This window comes from Cimex lectularius, unplaced genomic scaffold (genome assembly GCF_000648675.2).
Source record: "Cimex lectularius strain Harlan isolate CLEC.00 unplaced genomic scaffold, Clec_2.1 scaffold10, whole genome shotgun sequence".
Classification (NCBI taxonomy): Eukaryota; Metazoa; Arthropoda; class Insecta; order Hemiptera; family Cimicidae; genus Cimex; species Cimex lectularius.
This window is the reverse complement of record NW_019392665.1, coordinates 2,660,178-2,676,319: the sequence shown is the minus strand read 5'-3', so window position 1 is coordinate 2,676,319 and position 16,142 is coordinate 2,660,178. Positions and strand designations below refer to the sequence as shown.

General features: G+C 34.2%; 1 long non-coding RNA gene across 3 annotated transcripts; it reads left to right on the top strand.

Annotated features, from left to right (window-relative positions):
- The first annotated feature begins 2,837 nt into the window (after positions 1 to 2,837).
- On the top strand, positions 2,838 to 12,411 carry LOC106667342. Of its 3 annotated transcripts, XR_002909874.1 has the most exons (4): positions 2,839 to 3,065; positions 8,139 to 9,800; positions 10,454 to 10,748; positions 11,172 to 12,411. It is a non-coding gene; the product is annotated as an uncharacterized LOC106667342 (long non-coding RNA). The 3 variants fall into 3 exon arrangements; XR_001340545.2 differs by lacking the exon at positions 10,454 to 10,748 and having other exon boundaries at positions 2,842 to 3,065; XR_002909873.1 differs by lacking the exons at positions 10,454 to 10,748; positions 11,172 to 12,411 and having other exon boundaries at positions 2,838 to 3,065; positions 8,139 to 10,417.
- The last annotated feature ends 3,731 nt before the right edge of the window (positions 12,412 to 16,142 follow it).

Sequence of the window (16,142 nt, the reverse complement as noted above, 5' to 3'; positions counted from 1 at the left end):
TTTCAATATTTTGCTGATGATCCCAAAATCTTTAACTTCATACATGATTCTTAACAAAATTCACCAAGATTGATCACTGGTGCCAAAAGTAATAAAATGTTCTTCAGTACGAGAAAATGTAAACATAGATACAATTTTTCTATTTGCTTGGTTAACATAACCAAATTTGTCAAGTTGGTTAGTACATTTTTTTCTCTGTTTTGATCAAAAGAAATAGTCCAAAAATCTCCAAAAATAATACAAAAAATATTTTGTCCTGGAGTTACTCGAGGCTCATTTCTTGGTCCTTTCTTGTTTAAACTTTTTATAAACAAAATTTCTTCTTGTTTTCCACGTATTAATTTTGCATTTTTTGCTGAAGATTACAAAATATTGAATTTCATAGATGATTCCTAACAAAATTCTCCAACATTGAACAATGATGCCAAAAATAATAAAATGTTCTTCAATATAAAGAAATGTACAAACTTAGTGGACCGTGTGTGAAAGATTTTGAAAAATAGAAACTGGTGGAACAGGTTTTTTTTTTTTTTTTTTTTTTTCCATCAGTTCATAGGCCAGAGCCACCGTCTGGTGAAACAGTCCAAAAATGTTTAAAGTAGAACCAAGAAATTATATTTCCCAATTTGTAAGCATGGTACATTGTACTATTGTGATTTAAGTTTTGTACAAATTTGCACTCAGGAATGTTAAAAAATGTTAAAAATTCCCATATGAAAAATGAAGTGGGCTGTATCTGAAGGCTTCCGAAAAATAAAAACTGGTGGAACAGTCCAAAATTTTTCGTGTAGAACCATGAAATTTTATTGACCAATTTACATAAACTTCATATCATCCTACATACAAGTTTTCTAATTGCTTGGTAAACATGGCCAACTTCCTCAATTCGATTACAAGTTTTTTTTTCTTTTTTGACCAAAAGAATCAGGCCAATAATCTCCAATAACAATCCCAAAAATATTTTATCCTGGAGTTCCTCAAGGCTCACTTTTTGGTCCTTTCTTGTTTAAACTTTTTATCGATGAAATTTCTTCTTTTCTGCTTATTCATTTTGAATATTTTGCTGATGATCCCAAAATCTTTAACTTCATAGATGATTCTTAACAAAATTTTCCAACATTGATCACTGGGGGCAAAATAATCAAATGTTCCTCAATATAATGTAATATAAACGTATTACATTCTACCATTGTGATTTAAGTTTTGTACAAATTTCCACTCAGGAATGTTAAAAAATTCCCATATGAAAAACGAAGTGGGCCGTATCTGAAGGCTTCCGAAAAATAAAAACTCGTGAAACAGTTCAAATGTTGTAAAATTGAATCATGAAATTTTATTGACCAATAACTTGTACGTCATTGTAATACAAGTTTTCTAATTGCTTCGTAAACATGGACAAATTTGTCAATTTGATTATTCAGCTTTTTCTTTTTCTTTTTTGACTAAAATAAATAGGAACATAATCTCCAATAACAATCTCAAAAATAATTTATCCTGGAGTTCTTCAAGGCTCACTTTTTGGTCCTTTCTTGTTTAAACTTTTTATAAACCAAATTTCTTCTTGTTTTCCACATATTAATTTAGCATTTTTTGCTGTTAATCACAATATCTTGAACTTCATAGATGATTCTTAACAATTACAACATAGATGATACATAACAATTAACAAAATTCACCAACATTGAACAACAGAGTCAAAAATAATAAAATGTTCCTCAATGTATGAAAAATGGTGGAACAGCTCAAAAATGTTTAATGTAAAACCATGAATTTATATTGCCCAATTTGTATAAATGCAAACCGTCTGAGATACAGTTTTTCTAATTGCTTCGTAAATATAGCCAAATGTTGATGCTTTTGCCCCCTTTTCTGATCAAAAGAAATAGTCCAATAATCTCCAATAACAATCCCAAAAATATTTTATCCTGGAGTTCCTAAAGGCTCATATTTTTGGGATTGTTATTGAAGATTATTGGCCTTTTCAACGAGAATGATCACTGGTGCCAAAAATAATAAAATGTTCTTCAATAGAAGGAAATGTAAACGTAGATACAATTTCTCTATTTGCTTGGTAAACATAGCCAAATTTGCCAAGTTTGTTAATTGATTTTTTTCCTCTGTTCTGACCAAAAGAAAGAGACCAAAAATCTCCAAAAACAATCCAAAAAATATTTCGTCCTGGAGTTCCTCAAGGCTCATTTCTTGGTCCTTTCTTGTTTAAACTTTTTATAAACAAAAGTTATTGCATAATAATTGAATATTTAGATATATTATAAAAAAATATACTATTTATTTTGTGAATGTTAAATTGAATACTATTAATAGTTTATTAATAGTTTTTATGAGTTATAAATATTTCTTTCTCTGTAGTTTATTTAATATAGGATTCAATGCCTTTTATAATGTACATAGTATGCATGCCAAGTTCTGAAGACAGATATCTCAAATGTTTATATGCTTTTTGTACAGATCATATTTGTACGTTTTTTTTTTTGAGGAAAAGAAATAAAAAGCATTTCTATTCTAAAAAAAAGTCGTACAATCTGGTAGTTGAAATATCCTCGTAAAAAATAAATAAAGGAGCGATTCCATTGCCAATGGAATACCGGAAGTTGATTCCGTTTGCAAGTACCAGTACCAATTTAAACTTTGGCATATTAATCTTTTGGTTGGATAAATTTAAAAATTACGACACCTCGAATATCGTTTTGACTTTATATTTGAGATGGTAAACGCTTCAAAAGTTCAAATGTAATAGTTTGCAAATCCTGAATTAGACTGGCATTACTGGCTTCCGGGTAAATTACCCTTAAAATACCTCTCAAAAGGGAAGATTTGAAGGAGGGGTAGGCTCCTCCGTGGCCCGTGGGAGCGCCGCCCCCTGTCGGACGCAGCCCGCATTACGCGTCGACTCCCGAGTGTGCTAGGTTAACTCTTGGTTTTCTGCCGTGTCTCCGTCTCGGGGTAAACGCTCGACGCTGCGGCAGGTGCGACTTGCGAGGAGGCGGCGTTCCGCCTCCGGCCACCGCCCCCGGCCTCCAAGCCCTTTTACACGATCCGGGGCCGTAAGTAGACGATTTTTTTTCAACCGAGGCCCGGCCGATTTTGCAAATACGCCTCGCAACGAGCCGGTCACAGCGATTTACAGTTCTTTTACGTTTTACCTTTTTTTCTTCTTTTTCTTACTTGCTGGTTTGTTTCTTGTCTTATTTACACAAGTTTACACCCAGGCTTTTCCAAGAATTCAAGCTTAAAAAACCTAAACCTAGCTTAAATTATCCTCTTTTGAAATATTTACACACACACACCAAACAGGCAAAAATCACTTACAAACATTTAACAAAGCAGGCTATAAAATCGTCTAGTGACAAAAAAGAACAAAAACAAAACAAAAAACTCAATATTTCATCCATCATAAATTTTCATTGGATAAACCAAGTAACATTCAGAATATTCATTCTTGGGAACCTGGTGGCTTAAAAAACACCCTTACCAATTCAACGAACATTTATGGATTTACCCTCACATTCAATGTAATAGATAATTTCAATTATAGACCTCAATATTAATTATATCAATTCTTTTTATGTAAGGTACTTGGTTGAGATGAAAAAGCTAGCATCATGAGCAAGATTCGAACCTACGACCTTTGGCTCAATATGCCGCTGCTCTAACCACTTGAGCTATCGTGATTTTGATCCACTTGGGCATCAACTCATCTCACAACCTACAACTTTTCAAATTTTCCCTTTTTTGCCATTTTTCAAATGTTGTGTAATCAGGATTTAATTCTTGGCGATGTATGAAGTGACCACGGGGAGCTGTTAGTGAAGTTATACTTCTTTACTTAGTAAATATTAATCCATTTATGTTCAGTGGTCTAATTGACTGTATTAATTATATCAATTAATTGTTCTTTTTATGTAAGATCCTTGGTTGAGATGAAAAAGTTAGTGTTATGAGTGGGATTCGAACCCACGGCCTTCGGCTCAATACGCCGCTGCTGTAACCACTTGGGCTATGTAACTTCAATCTGCTCTGACCCAACTTCTCCTCTCACAACCTTTCGAATTTTACCTCTTTTTGCCTTTTTTCAAATGTTGTGTAATCAGGATTCGATTCTCAGCGCTTTATGAAGTGGCCATGGGGAGCTGTTGGTGAAGTGATACGTCTTTACTTATTAAATATTAATCCATTTATTAAAAAATTATATTGGTTGAGCCATTATGAGTGGTTAGTACAGCGGGGTATTGAGCCGAAGGTCGTGGGTTCGAATCCCGCTCGTGATACTAAATTTTTCATCACAAGCAAGACCTTACATAAAAAGAATAATTAATCGAAATTATTTGTACGGTCAATTTGACCAATTTATTGTGTCTTTGTAGCAGAAGCAGGGTGAATTTCCAGTCTTAATCTACCTTTTCAACATGTTCGACAAATGCTGAACCTACATTGGGTTTGTTTATCAGATGACCAGATTTTGGTCAAAACAAATATTCTAGAACTCGTTTCAACCCATGCACTCCCTGTATAACAATTTTTTTTTTTTTTTTTTTTTTATTTAATGGCTTTATTTATTACTGATCTCCGGGTAATATCAGCAGCGGGACGCTTAGGCCGCCAGAGACCCGACAAAGCCAGCCCACAATGGGAAAGGAAGGGAATCCTTGAAATATTCACTTAATCTTTCTTGCTGTGAACTCTTCGGGGATGTGGATAAAAATCATTTACATCAAAATTAATATTGGGCACCGCGGTAGCCCAGTGGTTAGCCTGAAAGACTCAGCTTGTAGATGATAGGTCATGGGTTCGAATCCCATTGTCGCCTCTAGACTTTTTTCACAATACTCTTCACACATGCATAATAATTGTCTTAGACCTTGGCTGATATTGATAGATAAAAAAAAGAAGCAAAAGTCCACATCCCTCTGGTTCCAGGGGATAACACGTCCCACCCATATTAACTCCCTCAAGACTTACAACCCCCTATCTCTCAGAAGAAAAAAAGTAGTTTAAAAAAATCCTTTCTTAGCAGCTATTCATGTCATTATAGGAATTCACTGTCGAAATTTCAGACTTTTTGATCCAGTAGTTTGGTCTGTGCAATGTCTGTCAGTCAACCACTATTTTTATATATAAGGACTACCTGACGCAACTATTGTGTTTATGGAAAACTGTTTGTTAAGTCGTTACAATGTACTAAGTTCTCTAAAAGTTTTGCTCGTCTTACTCTATACACAATAAGAATATGTGTTCCATATTTTCATAGATATCGCACGTTCCACAATTTTGGGTAGGTCTCAAGCCATTTCTGTATAAGTACGAACAAATGACACCCATTTTCAAACGGTCAGTAGTGGAAAAGAAACCTTTCTTTCACAGACAACCATGGTTTGCTTACCAATTTTGGAAATAACACGCACACAAACCTTATTTTAACCCATTACTTATCTCGATGGTGCGTTCAGCTGCTACTCACCAGTTTCCGTGCATTAGTCTACGTCCATATTCTGCGAATTTCCATTGAACTTTCTAATCAATAATGGATCTTGTAATCAGTACGGATGGTTAGGGATGCACTATTATCTATCGATTTGCTAATGTGAATCTATATGATGATAGATTGACATAGTTACTTCAGTATGTACTGTTATTGGGTCAAAACGATTTTTCCTTTAGAAAGCTTCCTGGGTTGAAACGATTTTTCCTTTAGAAAGCTTCCTGGGTTGAAATGATTTTTCCTTTAGAAAGCTTCCTGGGTCGAAACAGATATTGGATAAAACGCAATACGCTTAGGGTGCTGTGGATTTTTTTCATGGCAGTCATTGCAGCAAATGCCTATTTTTAATTTAACTTTAGCGTAAATCGGAAGATGGACCCGATGCCACAATCACATCCAATAGGAAATAATAAATTATTAAGAAGTTAATATTTTTTATGGATTGCTTGCATGTAGAATTTATTTCTTGGTGCGAGTGTCACAGAATTTTGCCAGGGAGAAATGTGCTCCAGAAAATGACCCAGTACCTTGGTTAGCATACAAAAGTATATTTATCGCCACATAAAGGGACTTATTGGAAGATCACTTTGACATTGAATTCAGCATAATAAATAATAGTACCAGCATATGAACTAAGATAGCTGATTTTCGCTTACTAATAAATGTGAAATTTTCCTTCATTCTCTAATTCAGTTATACTTTCTTGATTATAAATTCACACTCTTATGATATCACGATAATAGAGATAATAAAGATATTAATAGGATTTGTGAGTCAGAAGAAATTCAATGTAAATTTTATTTGAAATAAGTCAATTATTCTATTATAAAACACCTCTAAACATAAAATAGAAAAGGTTTTCGTTCATAATCACAGACAAATCATTATGTGTAGAATTTAGTGACAGAAATAATGAATGGTGGAGTGAGTGCGGTGTTCAATCCTTTTTAAAAAGATAGTTCCTACTCACAATAAGTTGTTTTGCAATGATCCGGATTTCGAGCTTTTAGCTCATCAGGTTCTACAACCTGAAGCTCGAAATCCGGATCGTTGCAAAACAACTTGCTGTGAGTAGGAACTATCTTTTTAAAAAGGATGGTATTTAATTATTGTTTGTAGATCGTGAGGCGGTCTTGTGTGATGTAGGTTTAGAAAAACATTTTCTTTATTGTGCCAACTTTCGATCATTATTTAGATCATCTTCAGGGCTCAAAGTGTGGGTTTTGCGTGTAGATGTGTCACGGTTGTGTGTCTGAATATCTAAATAAAGATCAAAACGTTGGCGCAAAAAAGAAAATGTTTTTCTAAACGTACATCACGTAAGACTGCATCTCATGATCTTCAAAAAATCACAAATAATTTTTTTCCAATTTAATGCATGCGTTCTGTCAATTAAATCTACCTGCCTTGAAGAAACTTCTTTTATTATAAACTGAGAAACGAACGGTTAGTTTGATAGTATTAAATCACTTTAAAAAATTTAATTAAGCCTTAATTAAGTATTATTCAATAATGACATTCATTATATTGATTTTTTCAGTACACACTTTTTAATCTCAAGTGAAAACCTTAGATAAAAAGAATATTTAATTGAAATAATTAATATGGACAATTGTGACCAATGAACATACATGGATTAATATAATTTTTATTTGTTTGTTGAGTCTTCCATCAGCATATTTTTTGCCATGCTTCTTTTTCTTGTATGTTTATTTTCCTGTTTCAATTCCTGCCTGCTGTAGTAGAGGAGTTCCTTCTCCCTTTCTGAGAGATTTGTAAAATATCTAACGTATTCTTTGTCAACCTGCCTCTTTTTCTAATGAGTTTATTTTCTCTTAGTGTTTATCACTTTCTATTGGTGCATATCCTTGCATGATAGTTATGATTTTACATCCTTTATCCATGCTATCATAGAAACATATTAAATCTTTAATTTCTTTAAATTTTCCGTCGTTGTAATGGAACTATGCTTCTCTTTGAATAAACTGATATATTTTTTCTGTGTTGTAAAATAATTTAACACAAAATAGAATAACATTTAAAATCTAGCCAAATCTGGTAACACAGATAGGAGTAAGCAGTGTGAATTTATTAATAATCATGTTACTGATAAATATTTTTATTGGTTACAGATGCAAAGAGATTTTTTGTTCTCTGCATGTTATCATCTTATTTGATTACTTTCGTTAAATTTGACTTTCAGGTTTATTATTATTTTTTTTTTTCTATTTAAAAAGTAGCAAACTTAGTAATCAGAAGGCAGATGTTGTACAAATATGGTATATGTAACAATTTTTTTAAAAAACTTTATTTTATTTTCAGAAAAACCTTCTTTCCTCTCTTCTTCACTTTCGTTTTTAAGGGATATTTCTTATTCTGTTTCTTTTTTCCTGTTCTATGTAATAAACGTTTGATTTTGCATTGAAAAGCAAAATAAATAGTGTATTTATGTCTTTCTGATCTCTCAGAAATATTTCAAATAAAGAAGATTTTTTTTTCATGGGATTCATTTGTTTTTCTTTTACTGAAAACTGCAACAATAACCAGAACCAAGATCCATGGTGTGTGTCAATAACGTCTGCACTTAACCAGCCAGCGACGGCCTGACAGAAGTGCTATATTGTAATTGTCGTTTCAGATCTTGCGTGGATGTGGCCTTCGTTCAAGAGGACCTGGCCGCTCTATAAATGCTGCACGTGCGGCAGGGCGTATCGGTGGAAGAGCACGCTCAAACGCCACGAGGAGTTCGAATGCGGGGGCAAAGCCCCGACGCACCCTTGCCCGTACTGCAATTATAAATCGAAGCAGAAGGGCAACCTCGGCGTCCATATAAGGAAGCACCACCCCGAACGGTCTATCCCCGAGCGTAAATGACATAAAGTTGTTCCTTTGAATTTTTTTAATTTTTTTATAGTCTTTATATTTTAGTCCTTTTGTTTTGCTGTTGTGTATAGAATTTGGACTCGGATAGTTTTTTTAAATTTTTTCATATAGTTATCAATGAACTATTCAATTTAGGTGTTAAGTAAGAAAAAAAGAAACAATTAAAGTTTAATAAGTTACCAGTAATTTATTTTTTATTTTTTTTAAGTTTGACCAAAAAAGGTCATTGCTGTGGTTCGTTGTGTACTAAATTGTTCATTTGTTTGTCTCTATTACAAACTTAGCTTTCACCGGTAATGTACTGCATGTTTTCAATAGTATTTAATAAAAACAAAAGTTCATAAAAGCTAAAGAAGGCTATGTCAGTGATTTTTTGCAGGATAATTTTGTGATAAATTGATAAATCATGAATTATGTGTTAACTCAAATTTATTTTTGCCCAGCGCTTAGTCAGTTAAATATTTTTTAATTATTATTGATTATTTAACTTATTTAAAATTTATTAATTTTTGTTGCATCTGTTAAATTAATTTTTAGGGGGGGGATTCTTAAATATGCCTACCAGTTTTATTGTTCGCGTAAATGAAGAACGATGGGTGCCAATTATTTCTAAAGAAAATTAAAAGTAAGAGGATATTTTTTTACAGTGGTGGTGCTTCCATGTTCCTATCCTATCAAACCCTACGCCTATTTATTTATTTCTAAATATTTTAAAGACCAGAGGATTATCAAATTGTCTATAATTTTAATTCTTGGGCACAAATTTTTGAATTGTTTTATTTATATGTGCCTTGAATTATATGTGTGCCAAAATGTGTAAACTAATAACACGAAAGTTAAAAAAAAAAAGTGTGCAATGATGTTTTTATGGTTTGATTTTTGTTGTGTTGTTATTTTATAATTTGAACAAAATTTTTTTTTTATATAAATTCAAAAGAGATTTTAATGTAACCAAGAGATACCATGATTTAACTGTGATTTGTCATTAATTAATTGTAAGTTTTATTTGCTCAATTGGAGAATAAAAACTGTTGCTTTACAAGAAAAAAAATTCAAAATTAGAATTGTGATTTAAATAAGAAATAACCCCCTTTATCCCTTTGTATATACAAATCTTTTTCCTCTCAATTGTGGACGATGTAGTTTGAGATGTGTTAATCGAGCTTTTTTCTTTCTGTTCCCGATTCAGACTGCGACAGGGTCAAACGAGACCACAGCTACGTACAGGAGGCGGCAGTGCGGTGCGGATTCTGCGGTAAACTATACAGGCACAGGCGACACTTGAAACGTCACCTGGCGACCGAATGCGGTCGGGAACCTCAACTTAAATGCCCGCTCTGCCCTTACAAATCTATCAAAAACAACCTGTTATCGCGACACATCAAGTTGAAGCATTCTTAAAAGAAAAAACCTTTAAGTATTACCAATTGTTCCATTATTTTATTATTATTATTTTTTTATTATTGTATTTTAATAAGAAACCTGGGTATTTTTCTTTCAAATCCAAAGCCTGTGAATTTTTATATTTTATTTTTGAATTTTAAACAAAACTTGTTTTCCGTCTGAATACTTCTACATTCAATTTTATCTAGAATTTTTTTCAATATTATTATTTTTTTTTTTTTTAGCATCCATGGTTTACATTAAATTGTATGATCATATAGAACAAAACTAAATTAGTTAAAATTTTTAATCTTTTTTCACTTTCTTTTGGATTTTCATTTTTTTATTTTATTATTGTTATTATTATTTAATCGCCATAGATTCTTCTTGTAGTTATTTGTTTATTGATGTCAATAATAATCATCAATGAACTTTTTAATGTTGTGCAGTATTACCTCTGCGTTAAACATGATTTTTTTTCCCCATCAGCGGCTCTTTTGATGAACTTTTTTTTTACTCTAGTCGACTATGGCTCGGTATTTTTTATTGCTACAAGGCAGCTAAAATGTAACTTGATGTATGAGTGATTATTTCTCGATTGTATTATTTCTTTGTTTTTGTTCTTTTAAAAATATATACGTATATAAAATATTTGTTGTATTTCTGATGGCGCTCGACATTCCCCAGTCATTTTAAACTAGGCGAAAAGGTAACTATAACATTTTTACAATTATTTGTATGATTCGTTTTGAACTGATACTCTTCCGTTTTGTTTTCAGGCTTGGAGAGAATCTATAAAGGGAATATTTTCGCCAAAATAAGGGCATTTGATCCAAAAGGATGGCTTTGATTTTAAACGTGGAAAGTTACATTTCACGCAAGTCGAACAGTTCATTATTTTAAGTCATTTGAAAAGCTTAAAGTTATATTCGGGGGCGTCGGTGGCCACAACAGTTTTGGTGTTGACACGGCGCTCATCACTGTAAGATTAACATCTCGGGTTAAAATCCGACAGCCCTGTGTTTGAACCATACATACAATTTTTTTTCTTTCGAAAACACCGGCACTCTGAGGGTTAATATATCTTCATAGTTGAAATACCCTCATTAAAAAAGTATATTCTTTAAACAAATTTGTGTTTTGTAATTTTTTTTTTAATTTTACCATTTATTTATTTATCTGTCCCAATTGTAATCATGAAACAAGGAAAAAAGTGATTGTAAACAATGATAATTTTAAAAAAAGAAAAGAAACCAAACTGTCTTTTATTTGAACCACCCTATTCACTTTTTTAAAACTTCTTTATTCTATTTATTATTTTTTATTCCCCTTCTTTCTCTCCTTCCTTCTCCCATTCCGATTTCCTTGTCCATAACAAATTGAACAATGTTTTGTTTGAACGCAGAAACGAACCAGATGATGATATTAAAGCGGTCCACTTGGAGGAAGGTGGTGAGGATGCGGATGCTGAAACACAAAAACGAGGAAGGGTTTTTCAAGTGTGAAGGCTGCGGCACCATCGTCGGCCGGTGGATCTCGCTTTTCCGCCACTTCGAACACGAGTGTCCCATCACCTGCCACAGCCACGACTGCCCGTACTGCAAGTTCAAGACCAACTATAAACGTCCTTTTGTTGAACACATGCTTAAACACCGGCCTCAAATGCTGACCCAAAATTAGCTTGTCGAGGACGAGAATGAAAGGTCTGTAGTGAAAAATCTAATTGCGATACCAACACAGTGTAATCGTTTTTTGTTTTTTTTTACTCACAAGGGAGAAATTTCCACGTATTTTAATAAAGAAAAAAAGTAGGAAATCTTTTTTTTGTGTATTGAAATATTTATATTATACATATAGATGTCCATTTGATACAATGTTTGTTCAATTGTAAATTGTAATTTTATATCTTTCTCAAAAATTTTGAGGAGCTTTTTAGCTTTTTTGTCGACCTGACTGGCATTTGAATTGAAAGAAAGTTAATTTATTTTTACCTTTAAAAAATTTGACGTGTTTTGGTTCAAATTTTTATGTGATAAATGGTGACGTGTCTCAATTTTGGATAAGATATAAAATACATTAGGGTTTAATTTATTTCTACATTTTTACTCGTACTATAAACCTTTTTTTTACATTTCTTCAAATTTTATAGGTTTTGGGATTAAAAAAAAGCCAAAGGATTCATGTCCAAGAGATTTTTACATCTTAAAAATGTCACAAAATCTAGGACAATGGATGTTCAATATCACAAAAAAAAAAAAAAAATGATTGTTGATTCTATAATATTCTTTCCTCAGTTTGTAATGGCTGTAATTTTTTGTTCAATCATTAGTGTTCTTTCCCTTTTGCAATTTTTTCGTAAAATGTTTGTTACAACAATAAGACGTATAGTTTAGGATATTTATATATTACTTTGTTGTAAATAATGTTTACAGAGTTAATAGGATAAATGGACTTGTAAATAACCAGCTGACGTGTGGAAAAAATAATCGGCTGAAAAAAGTAAGACGTATCATCATTCCTGAGTTTCAAGTAAGCCTTTTAAAATTGAAATGTCTTGATACGTTAATTTTAAGTAAATTTTCAAAATTGTATTTTTTTTTTTCTAAACCTTTGTATATAAGTGTAAATAAACTGTTTGAACTCTTCTTTTTTTTTTAATTCTCTGGCAGACGTTTCACTGTTCATATGTGTGTAAATTTGTGTTTGTTTAGAAGAGGGACGATGATCTGCTTATAAGTTTGAAATTTTGCCTATTTCTAACACATCTTTTTCAATTTTGTGTAACCGCTAAAATATATTTTGTACTAACATTTATATACTTTTAGATTTATTATGTCATTACATTATGAAAATACCGAATTATCAAGACAAGCTTAAAACTAAGTTTTAAAGAAAGTTAATATTTAATTTTTTTAAAAATTGGACACTCATACAGTTTCAACAATCCATCCTTTTACTGATTTATACAAATTTATACACGTATGCAGAATTGTGCATAACACTTTTTGCAGTTCACTAATACCAGCTTTTGTAATTTACAACAAATTACCAGCAGGCCACAAGAATCACCAACCTCGGGTGTTGGTCTTGCTTGTCCAGTTGTCGAGGTTGTGCTCCTAGATTCATTCACACTTAATATTTAATATATTCTTATTTACATACCGTTCAGAGTGGTGGAATATTCAATATTCCTCCATCACCCTTTACACCTAACTACATAATTGACGCTCGATAAGTTATTCAATATTCCACCATTGGCCCTCTCACACTTTACATTCATGCCAATAAATACATTCACTCTTCACACTAGGTACAAAACTATCAGTATTATATATAATTTATTACAATTAATTAAGGTTTTTAGTTGAGATAAAAAAGACAGCGTCACAAGCGGGATTCGAACCCACGATCTTCGGCTTGATACGCCGCTGCTCTACCACTTGAGCTATCGTGACCTCCATCCACTTAGACACCAACTTCCTATCTCAACCCCACCTTCTGAGTTTTCCCTCCTTTTTGCCATTTTTATGCCATTATATATAATATGTACAAAGCCCCGTTTCCTCCAAGATTTATTTTAGTAAGACTGAAATCATCCAAATACTGGCAAAATGCTTCTGAGTGACAAAAATCTTCAAAGATAGACAATCGAAGATAATAGGTAACTATAATAAAATTGTACTTGTCAAAGAAACACTACCTCAATGGCATGGAAAAAAGGGTTAAAAATTGTTTGGAAAAAAGACAAAATTAGGATACATAGTTATTACTATGGAACCATTGTGGGTCTAAAGATCTGGCCAACCTTGTAATATTTGATGTGGATGGTTCACTTATTCAATTTTTTTACTTGTGCGAAATTTCTACTTGCATTTAGAGATGGTACAAAAAAATGTTGTTTTTAACTAAATTAATAATGCCAAAAAATGTGTATGGGGGTGGCAGTGGCCTCAATGGTTTAAGCGTTGACACAGCAGGGATAGGGGTGGAAGAGGCAGCCACAAGACGTACTGCACCTGACCTGATATAATAGATCTATAGTGCTCCCCTGTTATTTATAACTCACTGACCAGCTACAGGTTGTTAATCAGCTTCCTTAGCTTTGCCAACTGTTTCTTAGTGAAGGATCTTGCTTTTGGTTTTGCTTGTCCTAGTTGCAAGAACCTGCACCTACATAGACCTTTACAGAAACATAAAATGTGTGCTGCAGTCTCCTATTCAGTACATGTGCCTTCTTAAGTGGCCATGCCCTGTCAGGAGTCCAACCTACATAGACCTTCACAGAAACATAAAATGCGTTCTGTGTCTCCTCCTCTTCCTGGCAGTATCTGCACAGAGTTTCTTCTATCTGTACTCCTATTCGGTGCATATGCTTTCTTAAGTGGCATACCCTGTCAGGAGTCCAACCAGAATCCTGGTTTGGTTGTGGTTGCCTTCCAGTAATTCTTTTCTAAGTTTTGCGAACGGTCCTTCTATGAATCTCTTCGCGGGCCTCATATCTATGGTATTCCACCAGGTTTTGGACTCATTAAGGATCCATTTTAAGATGTATCCTCTTTTGTGGCAGGCTGCTAAGCCACCGTAAGTTAAGGACCCAGAGAGTCCATATTGGCCCCCTTTTTGGCCATAATGTCATGGCCGAAAAGTCACGGCCACTTTTCATTGCCTTTATGCCCCAAATGTATTGAGGAGTGAGGCTCATGCCAGGATCAGGCCAGTAGTGTCACTGACCTCCGTCAGGGCCTCCATGCAGTTCCAAACACTGCCTTCGGTACCAAGGACTGGAGGAGTTCCCTCCTGAGCACTGCAGCTGAGCTGTACAGCTTATTGTACTTTATCCCTGGCTCCATATTTTGGGGGAGGGCTCACAACACAAATGTGAACTTGAGCCCTGTTGTACCGGTGTTCTTCCATCGAAGAAACTCATTTTTGAAGGGGGTTGGGACCAAATTCAGGGTCGCTGAGATCCGATCCTGCCCCTTCTATTGATGAGTGCCGTGTAAATTTCTTTCAATTGCAGCCACCGGTCCCCTTAGGCGTCAGAAAAAGTCCAGAGGCGACGGTGGGGATCGAACCCACGACCGCGGGATCTACTAGCCGAGAGTCTGACACCTTAACCACTCGGCTACCGTGGCCTCATCACTGTAATGTAAAAGTACTGGGTTCGAATTCAGCAGCTATGTATTTGAACCTGACATACTAAACAAATTTGCTTTTTATGCAAACATACCGGCACCCTGAAGGTTCATTTAACCCCGCAGTTGAAATACACTCGTGAAAAAAAAAATTCCCATACACATTCATTCAACATTAAAAAAGTCCATGGTGTGAAGGGCGTAAGTCGCCCAATGACAATGTAAACTAGTAGTTACTAAGTAGGTCCCTTGGCCACTGTCTTAAATGGCCAGTTGACCTAGTGGGACTTTATAAGAAGCATATTTCTTGGACAAGTAGGTTAGTATGTGTTCTGCTGGAGTTATAAATTTTGTGTAACGGGAAAGGGCGAGGTTTTTGGAGGTCAGTATGTTGGGTCACTGAATCTGTGCAATCTTCTTCAAATGACCATTTAGCTTGCAGTGTCCTGTTAAGAATCCTTGGAAGTTTTTTTGCTTCCTCTATTGCATTATGTTCTTTCTTTCCTTCCAAAACTTCCTAAAAGGTACTTGAGTTGTTTGTTTCCAAAGAGTGAATTCCACTTTTTCCTAATTTTCTTTTCTCTAAGTTATTTATTGCTAGTGAATCCCTATTCCATCAGGATCTGTCATGGTATAGCAGCCGCTTTCCTCCCAAGGGTATACTTTCTGATTTTCCTCTACTCCCACAGGTCCTGAGACCCAGTAGGAAGTAAAGTTTAACTTGAAGGTAAAGTTGTGCAGAGACATTTTAATTAGTTTTATTATCCATCTTATTGTCCATTGATGAATATCGTTTAGATAGGCAATGTTGGAGGCAGTTGTTTGGGTTTTGATGTGAGAAAAGGTTGTGTCTGCAAATGTAGCAAGGAATGTGTTAGGATTTAGAGGGATTTGAGCATTATATTGAATATAGGAGAGGTCCTAGGATGCTTCCTTGTGCTACACCAGTCCTGAAAGGACAGGTAGGATTTTTATGATCAGGTAAGAAGTTGAGGAAAGAAGAGCCTTTAAATTTGAAGAAGCCCTGGGTGCCATGATTGAAGGTGTGTGCCTCGTCATGCCAGGGGGAACTTGCTCAAGGCTCGATGACCCTGAAGAATGATGCTGTGGTGTGAACGAATGCCAACTTGGTGTTTTGGGAGAAGGGATGTCTAATGAGACTTGATAGAGTAAGGAAATAATCTGTATGAATTCGTTAGGAAGATTTATTAGGTTTTGGGTTCATAGGGTTGTTCTAAGGA